A 25,157-nucleotide genomic window follows, 5' to 3' on the forward strand; every position below is an offset into this window, starting at 1 on the left:
ATATGTATCTTTCTAGATCTAAATAAAATTTTTTTCCAAGTTACCATTGCATCCAACTTTTTTTTCTTCTTGATACTAAATTTATTTCAAATTTTCAAATAACACAAGAGGAAGGCATAGGATTTTTGTGACTATTCAAAAGCTGCATTTTTTTATAGCAACTCAAGTGTTTCTAAGGCACTTTCCAGCTCATCATATGACCCGTGAGCATGTGCTCTTCCTGAGCTCAGGAAGCTATCTAGAGCAAACTTATTTATCTGCTTCATCCAGGCCAGGCTGACTTCCCTCTGTAGCCATCTCCTTTATCTGAAATCCTCGTCTCTGACATTTGACAGATCCTGAGCATCATTGCTTCCCTGCCTGAGATGAGTGTTTCCGTCTGGACTGGACCATTCTATGCAGCCTGGGAGACTCCTTATCTCTAAGGTATGGGGCTAAAAACAGATGAGAGTAGCATGGTGGTAGCCTTACTAGTAATAACAGTAAAAACAAAAAATGGTGATTTTTTTTTAAAATATTTTTTTAATTGTAGACAGACACGATATCTTTATTTATTTATTTTTATGTGGGTGCTGAGGATAGAGCCAAGTGCCTCACACGTGCGAGGCAGGTGCTCTACCACTGAGCTGTAGCCCTGCCCACAAAAATGATATTTTTAATATTAATCATAGTAGTTAACATTTGTTGAGATCCTTTTATGTGCTGGGCATTTTGTGTTCTCTATCCTATTAACTCTTCACCAACATCTTTTCAGGTAAATAATATTATTACTCTGGTTTTTCAGAAGGGAAAACTGAGACCTGAAGAGGGTTGTTAAAACTTGCTCAAAGTGGTGACTAGTGAAGCTGGAATTTAAACCTAGATCCTTCAACTGCCATACCCCTAATTTCCAACCATGACTGGTAGATATTTATTGTGTGTAGTCATATTGCTTTTACCAAGGTCTGTCCCATCTTTTTTCCTCCAGAGTCCTGGAAAAGCAGGTTGTGTCTTCTTTCTTTCTTGTCTGCCATCACCGAGGGCTGTGATATTAAGTGCTCAGGAAACATTTCTGTTCAAGATGCATGAAATACAACATAGATTAGATATGAAACGAAATACAGAAAGTTATCCCAAGGAAGAGCAAAGCCTTTCATATGACATCGTAATGGTATGACCTCTTGGGGGAAAAGAAGTCTTGAGCGCACTGGTTACCACGATCAGAATGGCTTCGTCCCCACCACAGGCCACTGGAGTGATGTCTAAGGTCTTGAAGGTTTTGTTCAAGTTGTTCCCTTTGTCATTTTTGGTCATAGTTTGACTTCTTCAGTTGACTCAGAGAGATTATGAATAAGAGAGATTGTAGTTCATTTAGAAGTTACTTTAAGGGCTAATCAAGATTTTAAAGTGATTTTCAATAGGATAAGTTCAGTATCCTACTATTGAGTTATTTTGGTATATTAATGAGTTTTAATTTGTCCTAATGGTCTTTGGCCTACCGCTTAATGTCAATCGAGGCAACACATTAATTCTCCATAAATAGTGGATTATGTCTCATTGCATACCTTTGGGGTTTAAGAGGGAGGAACCACGAGGGATATTTATTAATCAAGCAAATTACGGTGCTGAGTCCTCTCAGGCCCTGGGGTCAGTGTCTTACCACTTCATGCAATCAAGTGGTCAATAAATGTGTCTTGAAGATGAGACTGTGATGCTTCTGGAGTGTTAATTTTAGACACCTTAGGAATTACAGTCGCAAGAGTGATCAGACTCAGTTGTTAAGTGATTTGGGGGTTGCATCATGTCAGAGGGAAATAACTGGGAAGGAAGATTTTTAATGGTGTAAATTTCTCTGAGATAGAAAAGATAAAAGATAAAAGAATGCCACCAGTTTCCTATTCCTCCCTTTAAATTGAGATGCTGCATTGCACTTTGCTTCTTGGTGTCTCATTGGGTTAGGACGAAGCTTTGACATCCTATTCCCATTTCACCTCTCCGCCTTCATTTAGGAAACTTTGACAATTTCTCCTTCTAGATCTCCATTTTTACCTTCTGTTGTTTTTGGAAGATGACTATCTCTTAGGATGGAAGTGCTCAAAGGGAGGAAGAGACAAGATCCCGGTAGGAGTTACCTGTGATTGCTTTCTCTTCCCGGCTACAGGCTCCAGTTCACCACTTTTGTCTTTTCTATTGGGGTGACTTGGACAACACTGGGCAAATCTATCTACGAGATGGGGACAATGGCACCTCCTTTAGATGGTTGACACAAGCGTTCATATGAAGCACCCTGAGCAGGGTCTAACTCCTAGTTGGTGGTCCTTACATATTAGCTATGAGTATTTTCTTTTCTTTTGAGCTTCTTGTTTCCTTTAAAGCCTCTGGTCTCTCCCTTTTCCAATATAGTCTACATAAAGCAATCAGATTCATCTTCAAACACTGCTGTTTTAATTTTATTTTAAGTTGGTAAAGAAAAAAAAAGAAAGTTTTTAGTAGCTTCCCAAGACTATTGATATCAAATTAAAATTTCTCATTAAGATATTCAAGGTCTTCCATAATCTAACCTTAACCAGAGGCTCTGACTAAGGCCCCACTGCTTAGGACCCTTTGGGTTGTAACTGCTAGGTACAGAGCACCCTTGTGATTCTGATGAAGGTGACCTGGAGGACATTTGGGAAATATGCTTTAGTGTTATCTAACATGCTATAGCTACTATATGTATTGCATATATTTTTGTGTGTGGAATTTTCTTGAAGACAAAAAACTGGGTCTTTGTATCTGGGCGGAACTGAGTAAACATAGCAGGCGTATGTCTGTTACCCTTAGAAAGGCCTGCTTGGCAACACTGGGCCTTTGCTAGTGATAGAAACTTGGCTCCCAATAGTGCTCTTCATCCAATTAACTGGTAATTGTAGTTCATGTGCCTTGACTTTTGTGCAAGTAACAGAGTATATGCTTGAATACTGCTTTCCTTTTGGAAGTCTGAAATTGTTTCAAATGCTAGGTTGAAGGTGCAAGGTGACTGTCCCCACTTAAAAACCTTCAGCACTGAGTCTCTGAAGGGCTTCCCTGAGCAGGAACATCATGTACAAGTTGCTGCATTTTTTTTTTTTTTTTTTTTGTGGCTGCGGGTAGTGTACTCCACGTGGCCCTTCATGGGACAGAAGGAAGAACAAAAGGAAGTCTACACATGGGATCCTTCAGACTCAGCCTGTGCCCTTTCCCCTTATGATCTGGCCATGTCTCATTAATACATCTCAACTAGAAATCTTAACTGTAAGTACAGTTAAGGGTGAGTCCTTCCTGAGAATATTCAAATGTAGGTATGCTCTTGGGAAGTATGTGTGACATCATAATTCTCTCTCAAACAGTTCTTAGAGTAAGTATCCAATAAGTATTTTGTAATTGAGTGCCACAAGTCCCCCAACCATTGTAGATGTTTAACAAATGTGAATACTTTTTTTTGTACTATTTTATATTTATTTTGGTACCTTTAAGCTTGAAGGAGATCACCCAACATTTGTAACATATGACAGTTTTGTGGTGGTCATCTTTTCTTCCTTACAAAGACTGGTTCTGGTTTTTGCTTATTTATTTTCTTCCCTCCATTTCAAGCAACATTTGATCTTGCCAGACCAGTTCTTTTGGGCTTTTGTGATACAGAAAACAGGGGAGAGATCAAAGATTGGAAAGACTGAGGCTTGAGGGCTGGGCTTAGGAGAGGATTTTTGATGGGAGGGTGTGAAGGGGAGAGGAACTTGAAAGCCTTGTGTGATGTAACCTACATGGAAGGACAGGGCTTTATGGATTGTTGCTGTGAACTGAGAGTCTCCTTCATGGTGTTTGAGAAATGCCAAAAGATAATTTGTTGCTTTGAAATGACTTTTTGGTAATTGTGTTGTTTTTCTTTGATAATGACCACTATCTAAAAATAAATCATGGCTTACAGTTTGAGTCTTACGTTTTTCCTTGATTTTATTTGATGATAGGAACCATACAACTATACCATTTGTGGTTCTAGTTGTATCATGTATAAATCCTCAGTAAATTTTTGATGATAGAGATTGTGGGTATAGCTCAGTGGGAGAGCATGGCTCAGTGTGTAGGTAGCTCTGGGTCTAATCCCCAGCACTACATAATTAAATAAATTAAAAATTCTTGATGCTAATGACTGATTGCCTCTTTTATGCACTTACCAAATGCTTTCTGTGTGCTAGGCACCAGTGCAAGGGACAGAGAGGAGCAAAAGCACATCATAGAGGGAAGGCTGACTTGCACATGCACATTTTCTATCTCTAGAGGTAGAATATGGGAGTCCAGAGGAGAACATGTCATGCCTACTGGGCCACTGCTTCCCTCGTAGGCTTACTCTGCATTTCCCTGCCTTGAATTTCACTGATTTATTTATCTTGTGGTGCTGATGAAGCACTTCATAATTCATTTTTTCCTTATTTTCTAATTATTAATTTCAGCTGCTGGTTTGTACCTTTCTTTTGCTGCTGTTTACTTGATTTTCCTAGAATTAATTAGCATCAATAATGGATCTTTTGAAAATATATTGGCACTTACTAACAGGGAGGTGCCACCCATCAGCAATGGAAACCATACAATGGTCAAATTCAAATTTTTAGAGTGCCTAAAAATTTGCATTATGTACTTATGAATACTTAGCTCACAGTGTAAATGATTTGCCTGAGGTCACACACTTAGCTGGTGATAGAATTGCCATCATTTTGCAATTTTTATTGTTGTGCATGTCTCTTGTTATTTTGTTTTCATTTTGTGCCAGTTTCTCTGATACAGAATGTAAGTTTATGGAGTGCAGATGTTTGTGTCTTTATTTTTGTACCCCTAGTGCCTAAAATATTGCCCAGGGATAGAAAAGGTTTGTTGGGTAAATGATTAGATGAGGTATTAGTCAGGGTTTTTTCAGAGAAACAGAACCAATAGGAAATATATAGACGTATAAGAGGAGATTTATTATGGGAATTGGCTCATGTGATTATGGAGGCTGAGGAGTCTCACAATATGTTGTCTACAAGCTGCTGAGCCAGGAGAGCTGGGGGTGGAACTCAGTCCAAGTCTGAAGGCTTGAGAAAGAAGCAGTTTAATGCCAAACTCCTAGTTTGATGCCAAAGTCCTGAGTAACTAGGGAGAGCTGCTGGTATAAGCTCTCATGTCTGAAGGCTCAGGAGCTCCAATGTCCAAGGAGAAGGAGGAGATGGAGTTCTAGCTGAAGGGAGGGAGGGTGGGAGGGAGAGATAGATAGATAGATAAATAGATAGATAGATAGATAGATATTGCCTTTCCCTGTCTTCTTATTCTGCGTGAGCCCTCCATGAATGCCCATAGTGGTGAGAATAGATCTTTTGATCTATTGATTCATAGACTGATCTATGAATCAGTCTCCTGATTCAAAAGCTAATATCTTCCAGAAACATCCTCACAGACATACCCAGAAAAAAAGATATTTAACCTCTCTCTGGGCATCCTTTAGCTGCATCAAGTTGACACATAAAATTAATCATCATCAATGATAGTGAGAAAAAAGAAAAAAAATTGGATTTCTGTTTGGGCCCTCATGAAGTTTTTCCCCTTACTATATTACATACAAAAATAAAACATTCATTGTATATTGAGTTCACATTAAGCTTGAGGCCCTCTGCTGTTCACCACCTTGAAAAATATGGTTAAGACAAATACCTGCCCTAAAGTTAGAGACCATAAGATAGGTATGCAAATGACTGTGATGCAAGGTGTAAGTGAAGTTGTTACAGGAAAGCAGAGAGCCGAAACTCACAAACCTCAGTTCTTGTCTTCCAACAACAACAAAAAATTAAAGTCAGACACCAGAAGTCAGGCAAGAGAACTTTATTATAGGTGAAAGGAAAGTAAAAGCAAAGTGAGGTTTAAGCAGAGAGCACTCTTGAGAGAGAGTGGACCATCTCCTAGCAGAGAAAACAAAGGAGACAATACTGTCTCCAAGTTTGTTACTGTTTGACGTTTACCAGGAGAACTGGGGACCACCTTCTGTACTCTTTGCCAATCAGGAGTTCCTCTCCAGAACTGTTATGGTGGCCATCCTATTTAGGGGGGCTTCATCTGCAAGTCAATCCCATGTTAATGTGGGCACTGGGGTCAATAGGTGGTCAGAAGTTACCTTAGTGTACCGTGCTACTAAAGGAATCTTCCTTCCCAGACAATTGGAGACACTTACAGCTATAATTCCTAGCTTCACATCAACCTCGGTGGACTCTGTCAAGAGTTAGTCCCATTAATCCTTTTCTCTTAGTGTGATTTCCAGTTAGCTCCCTTGCTTCTGTTTGTATTCTACAGATTAACTGCCACCATTTGATTTCTTAAGATAGTTTAAAGAAGGACCTGAAAGTAATTTAAAGAACACTTTATGTCCTTACCATGCATTTCACTGCTTATTGCTAGCTACTTCCTAACAAAGTGTCCTAGAGGAGATACAAATGCTCAACTAAAGCAAATCAGAGAATGGAGCTATCGTGTACTGTGAGAGAATGAGTATAAAAGCTTTTTGGAAGAGGTGGTTTTTGGCCTGAATCTTGGTAGAGAATCTAAATTCTAGAGATAAAACGAGGGGCCGGGGAGCGCAGGATGGCAAGGTGGGCAAGCGGAAGAATTGGCAATAGTAAGTGAGTCAGTTATGGGAAAGTGCAAGATGTCTCTTAGCTGTGGTGTACAGAGTGAAGTGTAAGTATGTGAGGGGCACAGGCAACTCTACTTGTGCAGGCTCAGAGCCTTGCACGTGGTTCATCAACCTTTGTGGTTTTTGAATTTGGGAGTGACAGCATCAAGTTATTTGTCACCTGGAGGTGAGCTTTTTTTGAGAGTCCCAAGATTGAGGCAGTGAGATAAGTGGAGAGGTGATTTAAGTAGTTCAAGAACAAGGTAGAAGTAAGTTCATCACGGGGAGACAAAAGGTATGGAAAGGATGGTTCAGTGTGGCAGCTTAGATGATTGACATTATGTGGAGAATGCTAGAATGAGAAGAGCCAAAGATAGTGATGCCTTAGTAGCAAACATTTCATACGTATCACTACCTACTTAAATACATTTGGTACTTACTACAAACTTTGATCTGTCATTAGACTGTGAACTCCTAGAGGACGGGGCCCATGTAGCCATCATCTACAACATGAACATGATGGGGGCTTGGTAAACATTTGTTGGAGGAGTGAATGGAAGTTTGGAGAGTTGACTTGGTGACAGCAGCCCTGGCATTGATGGAAATAGAATGGTTTTATGTTTGTTTTGTTTTTTGGGACATGCTGAAATTTGGGGATATGGTCTATTTTTTTTAGATGCTGTTTCTGGGAATAGATTACAGAAAGAACTGGAGAATAATTATAAGCTGATGTAGAAGTAAGGGCCAAAGAGTGGGTGCAGAGAGGGTCTTGTCACTGTTCCCTTCACGATGTCAGGTGACAGAGAAAATATGCATGACATTGTTCAGGGGATGGTGGAATATAGAGTGAAACTTGGAAGGATGAGGACTGAGGTAGCCATGTAGACTTTGTTTGCCAGTGAAAATTAAAGTGAAGGGGGAAGGGGAAGGGGAAGTAGCAGGAGTGGGTGCAGTAGAACAAGAAGTTGAGTGTGTGGGCGTCAGATGCTGAGTTCTAAGGCTGGATTATGTCCTGATTAGTTGTTTCAGTGATTCTCCTTACTTTCTCTTACCTTATTTTTTCCCTTATAAAAGATTTATGCAGGTATTATTTTTTTAACCAAAAATAATACCTGCATAAATGTGTGTATAACTCTTATTTAGAGTACAGCTCGAATGTGGTAAGCATCCATAAGCATTAATTCCTCTTCTGATTGAAATCAATTAGGACCATTTTGTCTATATTGTCATATTAAATCCTTATTAACTGTAGGTATGCCATGTTATCATCTTCATTCCACACATGAGGAAACTGAAGTATAAAGAAATTTCATAATTTGCTAGATTCACAAAGACACGAAGTGATAAAGTGATAAAGAAAGTCTTGTCCCATCCCTCTGACTCCCAGACTCACACATTTTCCACTACAACACATTACCTAAGCTACATAGACATGGCAAGACCACTTTCTGAGAAAATTAGATTTGATCACTAGGTACTAAAGGAGTATGGTCGACTTGGAGCAAAGCAACACTGTGAGGCCACTCTGTGCTGCAAAGGTCACCTAGCAGTCTATGAAAGAGTGTGCGAGAAGAGTAGGGGACTGAGAATCCAGACCAGAAATGGCTGAGAAAGTGGTAAGCCTTGGCAAACTGGAGGATTAGCTAAATTTGTGGCTGAGAACATGGTACACGATCTCCATGTAATCTTCATCTACAAAATGATAGAAACTGACTCTAGGGGTGTGTCCAGGGGGAGCTTGGAATTTTTGCTTGAAAATTTTAGACATGAAACTCTAAGAACATCTTGAAACTCTGAAGGGTCAGGAGGATGTTGGAAGGGGAGTCTCTGTAGTTCTGCTCCTTCTAAGAAAAGCGCCCTGAGAGGATGCACTGTTTTCTCTAGAGACTAGTGTCTGAACATCCAACTGGAACACTTTATTAGTTTTTGTGGCAGTTTGGTTCTGATGGAAACAGCCTTGGTAGTCTTTACTTCGTCGTCAGTTGAACTGTCAATCTTCCCTTATTGTGGGAGGAAGCTGGTTGGTCTTCCCAGGAGTGGGGATGTTTTCTATATACAATCAGCACGTGACCTTTGTTAAAAGGAGGAGGTTTATACCTTTCTGTAACTTTCCTCCATAACTGTGCAGCAATTTGCATTTGGGAAGTTAGAAAAATCAGTTCTGTCGACTTCCTGCTTTCTATTTCGGGGCTCTGAGCAGGCACTTCCCATTCGAGTGGGATCAAGCAGAACACACAAAGCTGAAATTTCACCTGGAGTTTGATTTGCCTTGGGAATGAAGTAAGTTCATGGTTCCGGTGTTTGTCCCAAAGTTTGTCTTTCAGTTACTTTTGTTTTTATACTACATGGAATGAAATGAGAAAAGCATTCTGTTTTTTCCCTGCAGGTCAAAGTCCTAAGGATATAGTGCAGATTTCCAGGCACTTGAGTTCAAAGCATGCTGCTCAGGCTGAGCTCCTGGCTAGATTTGGAGATTATAGTGGCCACTCCCTTTGACAGTTGCTAAGAATATTATATGCGGGTTATTTTCTTTAGGTTTCCTGTCCAAAGATTTCATTTTACTTGCTATGTGAAAGGGCGAGGGAGGGTAAAGCTTTGCAGTTTTTCCTCTCCTCCCCCTTCTTTCCCTTACTTCCTTTTCTTTCTGTTTATAGTTTAAAAGTATGCTTTTCAACTTTCATTATCTCATTTGCTTCCTTCTAGCAAACTGTGAGGTTGATATTTTAATACCCATTTTACAGAAGGTGAAGCTGAGGTTTCTGTGACTTAGAGACTTGCCCAAGGTCACTCAGTTAATAACACCGAGAATGAATTTCCAGTTTTCTGACTTCAGGTGTCTGTGCTTTCCTCTCCTGAGTACCACATTGCTTTATCTGGTGCAGGTTGTAGTCTGTAGGATGCTGACAGGAAGGAATGGAAGTGGTGTCTGGTCTGGAAAGCTTGAGTATATCTCACCTACAACTGAATTATGTCTCCTGATGAATAAGACAGAGGATGGTAACTAAGTATACTATTATGCAGTTCTCCCAACATGTAGGCTTTTGTTTGGTCTCTTTGTGTCACAGACTTGAGGATCGCACGACTTGAGGAAGTCATTCGAGGTGTTCAAGTAGGTAACTAAAAAGTTAGGTGTGGGCACCGCAGTGTTTCATCCTTGAATTCAGGTGATGCACTTTTTCTGTTGGAGGTTGAGCTGAGGATAGTAGCAAGGGACAGTTTCAAGGCAATGGGTGTGAGTTGGTGACCCTGGTCTGCCTCTACTCTGGGAGAAACCTTTATTCTGGAGGAATCCTCAGGAATATATCAGGTTGTCCTGATAGACCGTAAACTCCAAGGGGCCTTCTGTGCCAGGGCCCTGGGCCCAAAGGTGTTTCCCTGACAGGTCTGTGAGCAGTAGCCACCCCAGGCAGTGCCTGCTCTTCCTGCATCAAGTCCCTCCCTCCTCAGCCTCAAAGCAGAAGTGGCTGGGTGGGTGATGAGCTGGGCACTGGCCCAGGACCACAATCTATGAAGTACTACCTACACTGCTGTGAGATTCTGACCTTCCTCTTTTCTGGTCTTACAAGAGGACATGAAGTGGATGAGGGGGATATTAAATATTGGGGTAGGGAGGGGTTGATAAACATGGGCACAGAGTGAGGAGCTGAGAGACAATTTTGAGGTTTGGGAAGGGATCTTCAGAAGTCTCAGTCCTAAGGCAAAGGATTAAACAAAGAAAAGTCAAACTCAGGCTTCAATATGTTCTAGGTGTGGGGTTAGTATTCCACATCACTAGAAATGTGGTAGCAAGAGCTGTGATGGGATCAGTGTTGGGAGGGGGATTGGGCCGCAGAAGGCCTCTGAAGTTGAGGATTATCGACAAAGAGGTGAGAAAGGACACAGTCTTGCCATTGACCAGAGGCCATAATGCTGTATGGCACAGGCTTCCAAATTGCACATGGCATCCAAACAGCCAAGCAAAGTGTTCTCAAAAAGCTTGTGATGGAGGGGGCTGGGCTTGTGGCCCAGTGGTAGAGTACTTACCTAGTATGTGTGAGGCATTGGGTTGCATCCGCAGCACCACATAAAAATAAATAAATAAAATAAAGTTATTGTATCCATCTACAACTAAAATTAAAAAAGCTTGTGATGGAAAGTTTGTAAATTGAATTATATTTTAAAAACATGAGGGACTCTCACCACTTCTAAGTCTCATGGGAATTACTCTTGAAAAATAGGAAATGGACTCTCATTAAGTGACTGATTTTGAATCCGTGGATTTGAATACATTTGCTCAAAGGAGGATTCAGCTTTTCACCATTTCACTGGGAGTAGATTTTTTTTTTCCTCTTATATATTTGGAATGCAAAGTTCTTAATTGGGGATTGTAATTATGTCCCAGCTGTCTTTACTTTTGACATACAAAAAGGTATGGAAAACTATTTTATAAAAGAGAATTTAAATAAGACAGAAAATTTATTTTCTTCAGAGTACTGTGCATTTTCAAGGAAAGGCTTCTCCTGTGGCACTTTTGGAGATGGTTAACAAGGGAAAATCCTCCCAACAGGGACACTTAGCCGCTAAGTCTGGCTTTTGGAAAATGAACATTAGTCTTTTTTTCTAAACAGGACTCTGTGAGCTCAGTCATGTACACTATGAAAATAATTGGTGTGTGTTAGTACGCCTTGTGCCAGATTTCATGCTTGTTGAAAGGTGATTGGACTCAAACCAGCACATTTAAAGGTCAACTGGTTGCTCTTAAACTGTGCAGAATTTTAACTCTTTCATTTTCGTAGATTTTAACCAAATGGCCATTTTAGGGATGAGGAGAGACTGCATACTTCATTTCAACTTTCTGATCTTTTGTTCTTGATTGTTTTGGTGATGTTCTCAGGGTTTGGTGTGGATGAAAGAGTCTGAGAAATGAGCTCTCAGCTGGCATGTAGAAATGGGTGGGAGCAGGGACTGGGTTCTTTTGTAAACCACTGACTTTGAGTCTGGCTCTAACCGGACTGGGCACATTGTCTAAACATAGGGCTGTGAATTCTGTCTCTTTTTAATAAGTGCTTGAAGTTATTTAGGAATAACTCACCCTCTGACTCTGTCTTCCTTGTCTTTCTCCCTCTGAGTGACTTTTTAAAGTTCCTTGAAAACCTCAGTGGATAAACCACCATCTAATGCTCAATATTGAACCCAGTTTGATACTAGCTCTGATTCTGAAGTAAGTGTCTTACTGGGCTAAGGATCGAATAACTGTATTCACCAGGGATTTTGGATGCATGGAATAAATGGTTCATTATTGATCTTCAGGACACCTTTTATGTACCAGTCTTTTTTGCTGGGTTTCCCCAAATAAGGTAGGGGTCTGACCTGTCTCAAAGACATTGGGTAAATTCTAGTCACCTGATGATAAAATTCCTTACGTTTTGGATTAGTGTCCTTGTGAATCCCTAGAAACTTTCCAGCCCTTCCTGGGGAGGACTAGCTCCAAAAGCCGTGTCTTTCTGGAGGGAAAAACTTTCTAGGGTTGACATGGGGCATTCCCACAGATGTCACACAAAAGTTGACAGGAAAAGTCAGTTGGAGTCTAAGCATCTATTTATCTTGAGTGCACAGGAACCCTTGTAGTTCTGACGAACAGCAGACGAAAAATCTAGAGCATTTTATTTTGTCAAGCCGACAAGTCAATATTCTCTTCTTTCTTGGTTACTTCATAGTCTGCTCTTAGTTTTTTCCTTTCTTTGTTCTTTACAATTTGTAGCTGTGAGACGAGGAGAAAGTTGCTTAAAAATCCTGTGTCTCATTTGCTCAGTTAAAAATGGGGATAACATTACTGACTTCAGTGTTACATTGAAAATTAAATGAGTGAATCCATGTATAATGCTTGCCACTATGTCTGGCACAAAATACATTCTCAATAAATATCCACTATCATTATTATCATTTCTGTTATTACTCAAACCTCTTTCGTATTGCATGCCAAGTGGTGGTAGCTGACCTCCAGGAATCTTCTGGGTAGGATGGTATAAACCTAGGGGTTGAGCGTAAAGCGGCTATTCATCTTCCAATATCTCAGTCTCTTCTGCCTGAACCCTAGTTGATACTGGCTGGGAGATGGTTCTGACCTAGAAAGCTGGAAGAGAAAACTGCCAAGGAGGCACTTTAGAGTAGAGATGGAGAGCGAGACCGGGATTGGTAGCAGGGTGACTGTTGAGCTCACTGAAGGAGAATCTGAAAGACCAAAACAGATGAATTGCTAAAGGAACACAGCTCAGGGGTGGTTTACAGAAAGGGGTTAGCTGGTGCAAGCCAAGAGGAGAGCTGGGTGAAGGACAGCTCTAAAGACAGCTGCCTTTGTCTTAATTCCCTGGGTCTGTGGTACCTGCTGTCCCCTTCTGGATAGACATGGTGTCCAAAGCCCTCTCTGAGTTAAAGCTCCGTTATTCCTCTTTATTTTTCTTTCCTCTCAATTCCATGTTTGCCCATATACAATACAGACCAGGGCCAAAGTGCATAGGCTTACTCTTATTTCTTCTTTCTCTACAGTCAGGGTAAGAACACAGCCTGTGGTAAGCATCAGGAAGCCAAAGCCCAATTGCTCTTGAACATGTCTTTCAAAGATACTGAGCTTCATCACATTGTTGTTATTACATTGTTGTTCTCATATTCTTCTCTACTTAAATCACTAATAACCTCTAGTTTCTTCCTTTCTCCCTCCCTCCTTCCTTTTATTGTTGGTGCTGGAGATTGAACTAAGGGCCCCCTGCATGCTAAGGCAAGCACTCTGCCACTGAGCTGCATCTCCTGTCCCTTCTCAAACTGATTCATTAATTCTGAATCTTTTACCATTAACTGTTGTTAATTCTATTCCCTCAAACACTTAATATCCACAAAACTAAAGACTACATCTGAGCTAAATGAAAAATGGTATAGCTACAAAATATGAATTAATGGTTAATATTACATGTTAAATATTGGATGGTTAAATATTATATGGTGCACTTGGAATCTGTTCATACTTTCCATATATTTTTTGACTGTACTCAATGATGAGAAACACATATACTTCCTGGTCCATCTTCAGGTACATATATTTGTGTGTGTATACATGTATATGGTTTAAGTAAGAGTTTCATGGAACAGTGCTTAACCATACTATATGCAATGCATGCTGATCATTTCTATCTTATTCTCTGATATTGAAAATAAGAGTGTAACTCCACTAAACCCAGAATCTGTAGTTTGAAAATCTGAACTACAGGACGATATGTGGCTCTTAAACTCTTATACACTGTTCACATGTCATACAGGATGAGTGGTGGTCATCTCAGTTGCATTTTAAGGGATTGTTGAGGAATTGCTTTCTCTTCTCATTCTGCCTTAAAATAAACAACAAAAGAAAACTCAGGTCAGGAACCAGCTCTTTATCTGCAGAACACATAATCTCTTCTCTCCCTATGGTCTTCTCTAATAACCCCTCCTTTTCAATTTTTCTGAAAGAAATCGCTTATTGATTTCTAATGCTATAGATTAGAAATGTAGAGAACATTTTTCAAAGAGACAAAATATCTTAATAAATGGAGGACTATGCCATGCATACATGGAAAGGCTCTGTATTATAATGATGTCAATGCTATTTTAGTAAAATGTCAGCAGGCTTTATTTTTAAATGAAGATTCACAATTTTATAAAATTTATATGGAAATGTAGTTAGCCAAGTCAGCCAATAGAGCCCTAAAGAAGGAAGAAAAGAAAGAAAAAAATAAAGGGGAGGGAAAGACTGATTACTTATTATAAAGTTCAAAATTTAAATATGATATTGACACAAAGAGAAAAAGAGTACTTTGTGGTCTTATGTATCTTTTAGATGTTTTTCTATGTATTTGGTATTTTTGATGCTGTTGCAAGTTATGCTGTTTTGTAAATTTTGCTCTTTTTTGTAAATGTAAAATGTGGTTTTTCTATATAGCTCTTGTGCTGGTAAAACTAATTCAAATACTTTATCAATGGATTCTTTTGAATAATACTATCCTATTGTCTAAGAATATTTACATATTATTTATTTCCAATAAATAATATGTATTTCCAATTCTCTGCTTTTTATTCACCCCCCTTGCTTTATTGTTTGACTGGATTTCCAGTGTTGACCAAAAATGGTGGTAGGGTCTTTAACTCTTTCCTTATTTGGAAGAAAAGTTTTCAACTTTTAAGTATTAAAAGTAATTTTTTTGTACATGCCCTTTATTAAATTAAGTTCTCTTTTCCTTTTAGTTTGTTAAGAGTTTTCTTATCATAAATAGATATTAAATTTTATCAAATGGTATTTCTTAAGCTGTCAAAATAATAGATTTCGCTTTCCTTCTATGATTCTGGTTAACTATATAAAACTGATATATAATTTTTTAAATGTTCAGAAACTTTCTTAGGGACATTTTCTTTTCACATTATTATAATGTCTCTGAAACTGGAATGTCTCCTTCATGTGATGTAGTCTTTAAATCACTCACTCTCACAATTATTATTCCACATGCATTCCTTATCATTAGATGTCAGCCTTGAACTTGAAGAATAGTTGTCACTGAATTAAAAGATGATCCCCAGAAACCAAAAAGTTGTGCAAAAAGGACAGATGTTTAGTAACATTCCTACAAGAATGTTATCTTGCATGATGCTCTTGTCAATAGTATTGATTTGCAGTACTATTGATTGAATGGATGATCTTAAATGGAAAAGTAAGCACAGGAGTCTTGAGTTACTGCAAAGGTCCTGAAACTACAGGAGTTTTAGAATTCTTTTAAAAAAATTTATTTATTTGTTCTAATCAGTTATACATGACAGCAGAATGCTCTTCGATTTATTGTATACAAATTTTGACTTCTCTGGTTTTACCCAAAGTAGGGTCACACCATTTATGCAATCATACATTTTCCTAGGGTAATGATGTCCATCTCATTCCACCATCTTTCCTATCCCCATGCACCTCCCCCACCCCTTGCCCCATCCAATGTTTCTCCACTCATCCCATGCCCCTCCCCCCCATTATGGATTAGCATCCACTTATCAGAGAAAACATTTGGCCTTTGGTTTTTTGGGATTAGTTTACTTTGCTTAGCATGATAGTCTCTAACTTCATCCATTTACCTGCAAATGCCATAATTTTATTCTCTTTTATTGCTGAGTAATATTCCATTGTGTATATATACCACAGCTTCTTTATCTATTTATCTATTGAAGGGTTTCTAGGTTGGTACCACAGCCTGGCTATTGTGAATTGTGCTGCTATGAGCATTGATGTGGCTGTATCACTGTAGTATGCAAATTTTAAGTCCTTTGGGTATAGACCAAGAAGTGGGATAGCTGTGTTAAATGGTGGTTCCATTCCAAGTAAAACTAATATCTTTGAATGTTAAACCAACCTATATTCCTAGAACAAACTGAACTGGTATGTTACATTACTGGATCCAGCTTGTTAAAATTTTATGTAAGATCTTGCATTTGTTACATGAGCAAGCTCTGGCCCAACTTTCCTTAGTAACGACGTCAGGTTGTGATGTAAAGGATATGCTGTTCTCATAATACCAGAAGATAGTGTTCCCTATTTTTAAATTCTCTGTAGAGTTTATGTAAGTTTATTGCTAGTTCTTCCTAATCTATTTAGTAGTATTCAACAAGGAATTATCCATTTTAAGTACACTTTCAAGTCTATTTCCATAAAATTACTCATAATATGATTTTAAACATATCTGAAGAAGAGTAATATTCTTTTTTCATTTCAGATATTGGATATTTGTGGTTTTATCTTATTTCTTTATTTTCTTTTTGATTAATCTTATTATGGATTTATCAGTATTATTAGTCTTTTCAAAGAAACAATATTGTTGGTTGTTCTCCTTTTTGTGTTTTTAACAATTTTGATTAATTTTATTATCTCCTTTCTTTTTTATTAATTTTTTATTTGTTTTAATTAGTTATACATGACAGTAAAATGCATATATGCACTTTGATATATCATACATAGATGGGATAACTTCTTTGGATTTAATTTGTTGTTTTTATAGTTTCTTAAGATAGATCCTAAGACAATTGACTTGTAGGCTTTCTTCTCATCTAACATATAAATTTAAGACTGTAAATATCCCTTAAAGATCAGATTTATCTATGTTGCACAAATTTTCCTTTTTAGGATTTTCATTCTTTTTTTTTTTTTTCCTTTTGTGATGCTGGGGATTGAACCTAGGACTTTGTGCATGGAAGGCGAGCACTCTACCAACTGAGCTATATCCCCAGCCAGGATTCTCATTCTTATGTTGTTTAAAATATTTTCTAATTTCTATTGTGATTTGTTCTTTGACCTGTATGCTCTTTAGAAATGTATTGTTTGATTTCTAAATATCGAAGGATTTTCAAGTTATCTGTTTGTTACTGATTTTCAGCTTAATTCCACAGCAATATTTTTCCCACATCAGTGCATTATAATTGTACATTTTGGTGGGATTCATTATTACGTATTTGTATATGCACACAATATAACAGTGGAATTTGGACAATAATGTTCTTCAGTATTTCGCCTTTCCTTCCCCTCTTCCCTCCTGGTCCCTTTCCTCTGTTCTAGTGGATTCCCTTTGATTTTCCTGATATTCCTCCCACCTGTCTTTTCCATTTCCTTTCTAATTTCTACATATGAGAGAAGACATGCAATCCTTGACTTTCTGAGTTTGGCTTATTTTGCTTAACACGATATTCTCAAATTCCATCTAATTTCCTGCATTTTTTTTTATGACAAAATAAAACTCCATTGTGTGTGTGTGTGTGTTTGTGTATATGTGTGTGTGTGTGTATGTATGTACATACCACATTGTCTTTATTACACTGCAGTCTTTTAAAAAAATTTACTTATTTAAAAAATATTTTGTTCTTTTTAGTTATACATGACAGTAGAATATATTTTGACATACTAGACATACATGGAGTATAACTTCCCATTTTTGTGTTTGTACATGAGGTGGAGTTACTCTGGTCATGTATTCATATATGAGTATAAAAAACTTATGTCCGATTCATTAAATTGGATTATTTCACTTAGCATACTAGTTTCCAACTCCTTTAATTTACTGGAAAATTCCATAATTTCATTCTTTCTTTATGGCTGAGTAATATTCCATTTTGTATATACACCACATTTTTTTTATCCCTTCATCTGTTGAAGGGCACCTACATTGGTTTCATAGCTTAGTAGCTATTGTGAATTGAGCTGTTCTAAACATTGATGGGCCCATGTCACTACAGTAAGATGATTTTAAGTCATGTGGGTATGTGCTGAGGATTGAAATAACTGGGTCAAATGGTGGTTCCATTCCAAGTTTTCTGAGGAATTTCCCATACTGCTCTTTGGAGTGGTTGTACCAATTTGCAGTCCCACCAGCAATGTATGAGTGTACCTTTTCCCCCACATCTTTGCCAACATTTATTGTTGCTTATATTTTGATAATTATCATTCTGAGTATAGTTTTGATTTATATTTTTCTAATTTCTAGAGATATTGAATATTTTTCATATATTTGTTGATCTTCTATATTTGTATATCTTCTTCTGTAAGTGTCTGTGCATTTCCTTAGCCCATTTATTAATTGGGTTATTTGTTTTTTTGGTGTTAAGTTTTTTGAGTTCTTTATATATCCTGGAAATTAAGGCTGTATCTAAGGTGCATGTGGTAAAGATTTTCTCCTATTTTGTAGGTTCTGTCTTCATGTTTTTGATTGTTTCCTTAGCTATGAATAAGCTTTTTAGTTTGAAACCATCCTATTTACTGATTCTTGATTTTTATTTCTTGTGCTTTAGGAATCTTGTTAAGAAAGTTGGGGCCTAATCTGCCATAATGAAGATTTGGGCCTACTTTTTCTTCTACTAGGAGTTCTAGAAATATTCTGGTGAATTTTTTGATCTTCTAAATGTAGAATCATGTCATTGGCAATAGTGATAGTTTGAATTCTCCTTTTCCTAATTGTATCCCTTTAATTTCTTTTGTCTAATTGCTCTGGCCAGAGTTTCAAGGAAAATGTTGAATAAAAGATGGCATGCTTTTCTTGTTCCAGTTCTTAGAGGGAATGTTTTCAATTTTTCTCCACTTAAAATGATGTTGGCCTTGGGTTTAGTGTATATAGCTTTTATATAGTATAGATGGCTTTTATATGTTTCTTATATCCCCAGTTTTTCTAGTGTTTTGAGAATACAGAGGTGCTGTATTTTGTCAAATGCTTTTTCTGTATCTATTGAGGTAGTCCTATTATTCTTGTCTTTAAGTCTATTGATGTGATGAATTACCGTTATTGATTTCCACAAATCTTGCATTCCTGGGATGAACCCCACTTGATTGTGGTGTACTATCTTTTTAACATTTTTTTGGATATAATTTGCCAGAATTCTACTGAGAAATTTTGCATCTAAGTTCATCACAGATGTTGGTCTGATGTTTTCTTTACTTGATGTGTCTTTATCTGTTTTTGGTATCCGGGACATTGATCTGAAATTTTCTTTTGTGATGTGTCTTTGTCTAGTTTTGGTATCAAGGTAATACTAGCTTCACAGAATGAGTTTGGAATATGATGAGTTTGATATATGTAGATGCTCCACTGTTTGAGGCATAAATATTTACCTTTATTTTTTTGGTGTTGATTTGTTGTTCTTTTACACCAAATATTTACCTTCTATTCCCTCTTTTTTTCTATTTCATGGTACAATTTGAGGAGTATTGGTATTAATTCTTTTTTGAAGGTCTTGTAGAACTCAGCTAAGAATTCATCTGGTCCTGGGCTTTTCTTAATTGGTAAGCTTTTGATGGTGTCTTCTATTTCATTGAAATTGTTTAAATCATGTATGTCTTTTTAATTCAGTTATGTCGTATGTCTCAGAAATTTGTTGATGACTGCAAGATTTTCTTTTTATTGGTGTATATAAAGTGGACTTCAAGCCAAAGTTAATCAGAAGGGACAAAGAAGGACATTTAATACTGCTTAAGGGAATTGTACAATAATAGGACATATTTATGCCCAAATAATGGAGCATTTATGAATATCAAACAAACCCTTCTCAATTTCAAGAACCAAATAGACCACAACACAATAATACTGGGTGACTTTAACACTCCTCTCTTACTATTAGATAGATCCTCCAAACAAAAACTAAACAAAAAAAAACTATAGAACTAAATAATACAATCAATAATTTGTACTTAACAGACATATATAGAATATCTCATCCCTCAATAAGCAAATACACTTTCTTCTTAGCAGCACACAGATCCTTCTCTAAAATAGACCATATCTTATGCCTCAAAGCAACTCTTAGCAAATACAAGAAAATAGAGATAATACCCTACATTCTATCAGATCACAATGGAATGAAATTAGAAGTCAATGATAAGATAAAAAATAGAAGATACTTTAACCCTTGAAGACTAAATAATACACTATTGAATGACAAATGGATGGCAGAAGAAATCAGGATTGAAATAAAAAAAATATTTAGAGGTAAATGAGAATGGTGATCAACATATCAAAAAATCTCTGCAACACTATGAAGGCAGTGCCAGGAAGAAAGTTCATTGCTTTGAGCTCTTTTATTAAAGGAATAGAAAGTCAATGAATAAATGACCTAAAATTACATCTCAAAGCCCTAGAAAAAGAACAACAAATCAACACCAAAAGCAGTAGATGACAGGAGATAATTAAAATCAGAGCTGAAATCAGTGAAATTGAAACAAAAGAAACAATTCAAAAAATTGATGAAACAAAAAGTTGGTTCTTTGAAAAAAATAAATAAAATTGATAAACCCTTAGCCATGCCAATGAAGAGAAAGAGATTGAAAACTCAAATTACTAAAATTTGTGTTGACAAAGGAAATATCATATTGGACATTACTGAAATTCAGACGATAATCAGAAACTATTTTGAAAATTTACACTTTTATTTTTATGGTTCCTGGTTGGCTATTGTTTGTATCTGTTTTCTGCTGCCAATGACACAGCCACAGACTAAGAAAGTTTTAATGAGAAGCAGTTTATTTTGGCTTATGGTTCTGGAGGTTCAAGGCCAAGGGGCTACAGCCGATGATGGCTTTCTTGCTGGCACAGTCCTGAGGCAGGGTGGGGCCTCACGTGGTGAGAGTCAGGGAGTGTGTGTGTGTGTCTGTCTTCTGGTCTCTCTTCTTATAAAGACACAAGTATTCAATAGTGGGGGCTCCACCCTAATGATTTTATCTAGTCCTGATAATAGAACAAAGTCTTTATCTCTAAACAACATGGTTTAGTTTTCACTCTCTTAATACCTGAGAATGAGGATTACATTTCAATACCTGACCCTTTGGGGGACATCCTCATACCATGTCCAAACCATCACAGTGTGTTTCATGGAATACTTTTGTCTTTGAGCATCAATTGTCGGAAAAATAACTATAAAAGTGATACCTTGCTACTGAGCATAGTGGGTCTGTAATTATGGATTTAACTTCTGACTTGTATTTTCACCAAAAAAATATGTTAGCTGCAGTATGATCTTTCAGCATTAATATGGTGTTTGAAATGTGAACTAAATACTTTTACTTTTAGAATATATTTTCCCTATATACTAAACAACACTACCGTATAATGTAATGTAATTAAGAACACGAGTTTCAGGTTAAAACAAACCTGAGCTCGGATAGTAGTTCTGTTCCTGTCTAGTTGTGCATTGTTGGAAAAACAGTTCCAACACTCTGAGCTTTAAGTTTTCTTATCTGTAAAATAGGATCTGCTATTTTTGCTTTATCTTATGCCGTTTTAAGAATAAATGAGGACTGGGGTTGTAACTCAGTGGTAGAGCACTTGCTTAGCATGTGTGAGTCATTGGGTTTGATTCTCAGCACCACATATAAATAAAATATGAATAAAATAAAAGTTCATTGACAACTAAAAAAATTAAAAGAATGAATGAATGAATTAAAAGAAAAAAGAATACCATGTCCATATATGACAACCATTATCATTATTATTAAGATGATTAATTTCTCTGATTTCTATAGTATATTGTTGGCTGCCAAATTTATTCACAGAATAATTTATTGTATTAAAAAGTGATACACTAGTGGGAGAAATATTTCTTATGAGTAAATAATTGAAAATGGCTTACCATATTATTTACAAAGATAGGTATATTTGGTATAATAAATTCTGTATTCTTAATTTAGCAAACATTTTTCCATGTCTTTATTGATGCCTTATAATTGTACATTTACATGTAGGATTTGTTGTTACATATTTGTACAGGAACACAATATAACAATATAATTTGGCTAAGATCATTCCCCAGTATTTCCCCTTCCTTTCCCTTTGATTTTCCTGAGATTCCCTCCCCCACAATTTTCTTTTCCTCTAGCTTCCACATATGAGAGAAAACATGACCCATGACCTTCTGGGTTTGGCTTATTTTGTCTAACATTATGTTAGATAAATATGCAAATCACATAATGTATTATGCAAATGACAATATTATGCAAATGACATAATTTCATTTTTCTTAATGGTTGACTAAAACTCCATTGTGCATAGATACCACATTTTCTTTATTCTGTTGATGGACACCTATGCTGGTTCCCTAGTTTGACTATTGTGAATCTTGCTGCTATAAAATAGGTATGCATGTATTACTGTAGTATGATGACTTTAATTTTACCAAGAAGCTGGGTCATATTGTGTTTCCATGTCTACTCCTTTGAGGAACTTCCACACTGATTTCCATAGTGTTTATACTAATTTTCAATTCCATCAATAGTGCAAAAGTGTTCCTTTTTTTCCACATCCACTCCAGCATTTATTATTGTTTATATTCTTGATGACTGCCATTCTGACTGGTGTGAGATAAAATTCAAGTGCAGTTTTGATTTGCATTTCCCAAATTTAATTTAGCACTGCTTCCAGGACTATATTGCCACCTCAAGCCTCAGCATTGCTTGTCTGGGCTATTGGAGCCTCTTCCTTACCACCTTCCCATTTCTTGTCCTTTCAATTCATCGTTTATACTTTTGCCTATATTGTCTTTCTAAATCAAAACCATGCCGAAACTTTTTCTCACACATTCATAGACAGCCCATGGTCTGCTAAGAATAGTTCAACCTTGTTGAGATTTAGGGCCCTCCATGACCTTGCACCTCTGCTTCCTGTGCTCCAGCCATGAGGATTAAATTGTAAGTCCTCGTTAAAACCATGTCTTTTTCAGCCATCCTGCAGCTATAAATGTCTTTCTAGTTCCTCTCAAAATTTTGCCTATTCTTTAAGATATAAGGTGAATACCATCTTATCTATAGTCACTTCAGATCCAGAAGACAAGTTCAGGTTAGGCTACTGGGGAGGAGTGAGTGGAAGCATTCCAAGATGGAAACCAAGGTCATAAAACCTTTTGCAGGAACTGCTTCTCTTCAACATTCAGCATAGAGTGGACTTCTATTTCATGTTCTCTCTCTTGTACTGGACACTAGAATCATTGCATCTCAGAGAATGTCTCACTGTTCTTCTACTAGGTGCTGCTTAGGTTTCTCCTACTCGTCTGTCTTTTGATTCTGGGGCTTCTGCAGGCTATGTACTGCCTGGAGCATCCCTACACTTTGTCCTGAATTTAGTCTGAGGTCTGTCTTCTCCTTGCCTTTTTTTAGAGTGGACTCATGGAGGGATCTGTTTGCTGAAACCAGCTGTCACAAAGTTCCTCCTTTCCCTTCTCCACCCATGGGTAGCCTGCAGCCCTCATCCTGGCCCCCTCAACTCCGTCCACCATCTCCCACCCCAGCATCAACCCTGGCCCTGTTAGTTCCTTTCCATTGTCCTCCACACCCAATGGTCCTGTCCTGTGCTGAGGAAGTTCATGGGGCTAAGTATTCATTACAAATATTAACAAAACTAACCCTATTATAACAGAAGTGCCTACAAAAATGTGACCTTTTAAGAGACTAAGAATATTAAAAACACAGAAACACGAGTGGGAGTGGTGGGGAGGTGGAACAGGACAGGGAGTGGAAGGGAGACCATAAGAGAAGGTCAGACAGGCTTGGACAGGGATAAAGGCAAGAGGCGTGGGCAAAACAAGACCAGAAGTGCAGCCAAGAAGAAAGGGGATGTCAGAGGAGGGCTGAGGGAATGGGGGAGAGAGAGAACCGAGAGGCTAAGGAGTAGCTTATTTATAAGGAGGAGGAGGAGAAGGAGGAGGAGGAGGAGGACGGGGAGGAGGAGGAGGAGGAGGATGGGGAGGAGGGGGAGGAGGAGGAGGATGGGGAGGAGGGGGAGGAGGGAGAGGAGGAGGAGGAGGAGGAGGAGGAGGAGGAGAAGAAGAAACTTCCAGGAGCCTTTGTATTTGGAGGGGAAATCAGGAGCTAAAAATGATGTAATGCTAATTGAATGGAGAGAAAAATCAGTGTACAGTCAATCTTTATTAACAGAATTCAGCTATTCGTCTATGTGGGAATTTGGCTATTCACTAAAATATATCTGTAATCCTCAAAGTAGTACTTACAAGCTTTTGCAATCATTTGTGAACAAGCACAGAGCAAGCAGCAAGATATGTATATTCCCAGCTGAGGCTAGAAAAGGTGATACTTAGCCTTCTTATTTCAGCTCTGACTGTAAGCAAGTATCTTTTTCATGGTATGGTTCGTGCTGTGTTTTTGAGTTTTTGCACTTTTCGCTGGTGATTTTGCTGTGTGAAATGGTTTCCAAACATAGTGCTCAAGCACTGACTAGTATTCCTAAGCGAAAGACAGCAGAAAGGTGCCTTGAAGAAGACACATGTGAGTTACATACACTTTTTTCAGGACTGAATTGTAGAGGTGTTGACAGCATGCATTCAGTGGTAAGAACTAACAATATATATTAGATAAGGTGCATGTACACAGAAACACATACAACAGGGTTATTTAAGGATTGGTTGATGGCTATGTTGTGACCAGAGGCTTACCTTGTTTTCTCCTAGGAGTAATGCCTAGTATTTGCTAATTCAGTATTTTCAGCACCTTCATAGAGTACAATAACTATTGTGAATAAGATAAATCAACTGAGTAAACATTTTTATTTAAGCTGAAAAGATGGTCAATACATATGCATGCTTAGACACTTCGAAAAATTATAGTCAATCCAAGCAAAACTGAACTCCTTTTATTTGATATTGTGGACACTCTTTTGTTTGGAACAAAATCCTAAACATATTTCTATTTTGTTTAGAATTCTCTCAGTTCATTGTAATAGATATTTACTGGTGAATATGTTGAATAAATTAGGCACAGTTGAGTTAGACATACTTTATGCCCCCAAGAAGTTCCCAATTTGTCACGGAAGACAAGAGATGTATGCAGTCAATGGTATTGACATTAATGGGTATTCTGGAGAAAACATCAAATAGAGTTGAAGACAGTCCCATCTGCTCCTGAAAACAAGGAACCCAGAAAGAGAAAATAACCATGGACTTTCCATAGAACAGATGTCTTCAACATGCCAAGGAAGGGTGGCATTATTTTGGAACTCCAGGGATTTGC

At 37.7% G+C, this 25,157-nt stretch overlaps 1 protein-coding gene and 1 pseudogene across 1 annotated transcript in view; one reads left to right on the forward strand and one right to left on the reverse strand.

Annotated features, from left to right (window-relative positions):
• The first annotated feature begins 323 nt into the window (after window positions 1–323).
• Pde4d (phosphodiesterase 4D) overlaps window positions 324–25,157 on the forward strand; it is a 1,337,035-nt gene continuing 1,312,201 nt past the window's right edge. The window contains exon 1 of the mRNA XM_078016224.1: window positions 324–426. The gene's annotated coding sequence lies outside the window, so the exon portion shown is untranslated. The remainder of the gene's footprint in view (window positions 427–25,157) is intronic.
• LOC120886015 (small nucleolar RNA SNORA51) lies at window positions 13,083–13,196 on the reverse strand (annotated as a pseudogene).

This window comes from Ictidomys tridecemlineatus, chromosome 1, assembly GCF_052094955.1.
Source record: "Ictidomys tridecemlineatus isolate mIctTri1 chromosome 1, mIctTri1.hap1, whole genome shotgun sequence".
Lineage (NCBI taxonomy): Eukaryota > Metazoa > Chordata > Mammalia > Rodentia > Sciuridae > Ictidomys > Ictidomys tridecemlineatus.